Below are 1,874 nucleotides of genomic sequence, written 5' to 3' on the forward strand. Positions count from 1 at the left end.
ATTGGTCTGGTGAATTTGAAAAACAAGTGGAAAATCTGCGAGTGGCGATTGCGACTGCAAATTCCACATGCATGAATACCAGCCTGGCCAAAGGACTATCCTCCTGGATCACTACAGCCATGGATCATCTAAAGGAGTGGGTGGGAAAAAGGACCCTAACAGGCTTAATGGGGCTTGCCTCCCTGGTATGCCTATGGTACATTTGTCACAGATTGTTTCTTTGCATCACAATGTTACATTGTTACATTGTTTCAGAGCATCACAATGTAGTTATGATCATTCAGGCCTTCACAGTCATTGAAGCAGGACAGTCCTCTCAATCTTGGTTATTTATATTTGAGCACAGGATGTGAGGCTTGTGCACTGCACTTGAGGTCAGAGAAGTCGAACTCAAAAAGAGCAAGTCTGATTGCATGTGGGTTGGTGTCTAACTCCCACCTCTGTAAAAAGACACTGGACAGGTCTAGTGTTCTCTGAGTGGATGACCCCTGGACAGACACTAGTACATGTTCCATTTTTAACAGAGATCAGACCTCTACTCTTGCCTGTTGCTTTACAAAACAAAAAGGGGGAACTGTAGAGAGCTGCATGGAGCCACACCTGATGGCGATGTAGAGAGCTTCATGGAGCCGCACCTGATGGTGCTGGCTCCTGCCCTCTGCGATCCTGAAAGCGAGTGCTCTCTTTGATAATCAACTCCTATGGCTAAGGCCTGATTCATGCTATTATCACGCAATGATTGTGAGCTGCTTGCATATGCGTGGACCTATGGGCAGTGCCCATCTGGCAATCTGGGGTTGGCGGCCCGTGCCTTTTTAAGGGCTGGGAGAGGTTTGCCCAGGGAGTGAGGAAGAGAGAGAAAGAGAACAAGGTCCTGAATAAACTGCCTGCAAGAAGAGCTCCAGTGTTGCGTCTTCCTTGCTGGTCGAGGCGGATGTGACGCTTCTTTCTTTACTAATTATAATTGCATGAATATACATTGATATTCCTAAATATATCTGGCTCAATGCAGATAATGATACTTTGTATGCATGTTCTTAGGGCTGATTTAGGGAAACTGAACAACCAATTGATTGGAGTGTTCATCCATGGGAAACAAAACCTCTTTCATTCCAGCATTTTTCATTAATTGTAGTTAACAATTGTGGATGGCTAGGTTTCATGAGATTTTTTTCTGTTCAATTGATCATATTTGCTGATGTGTACCTCACATTTGGGAAGACATGATGTGGAAATTTATGGGTATAGACTCTGACAGTTGTAGGAGACATTTTTTTTTTTTTTTACAGCAAACACTCTGATATCCAGGGTCTACAGTCTTTCTATCCTCTTCAACAATGTTCCCTGAGCCTTAGATATGATAGTGTTTTATATGTGGAACACTGAAAGGGCAGAACAAACTCCATATTGAGAAACAATTCCATTTTAAACAGAATCTAATTAAAGAAAGGTGAATGCACACCCAGCAAATCTGTAACGGCGTAAACGAATGTAGACAGATTGTCAAAATATATACAGCGTTAATGGAGGAAAAGACTTACAGAACCACCATTCCCGCGGAGTCCAGGAAAGCAGAAGTGAGCGCTGGGAACACGCTCGCCAAATTTATAGGAAAACTTTAGCCTGAGGCGAACATTCCCCCTAAGGGGTGGGACTTATCCCTACATCTCCCCCTTTTGTCTAAATAAGACAGAACTAAACCAAATACAACTATATACAATAATAACAAATAAATATAACAAACAATACTGAGAATCAAAAGTTTTGCTAAACATTCTATCTCAAGGAGTCTAAATAATGTAGAGAGTAACTACAATTATATAATCTTCAACTCCATCAAAGATCCGAGAAGGCAATAAATATTACTTAACAAA

The sequence above is a fragment of the Alexandromys fortis genome, unplaced genomic scaffold, assembly GCF_014885135.2.
Source record: "Alexandromys fortis isolate MF-2015 unplaced genomic scaffold, M_Fortis_MF-2015_v1.1 scaffold_451, whole genome shotgun sequence".
In the NCBI taxonomy this organism is placed as follows: domain Eukaryota; kingdom Metazoa; phylum Chordata; class Mammalia; order Rodentia; family Cricetidae; genus Alexandromys; species Alexandromys fortis.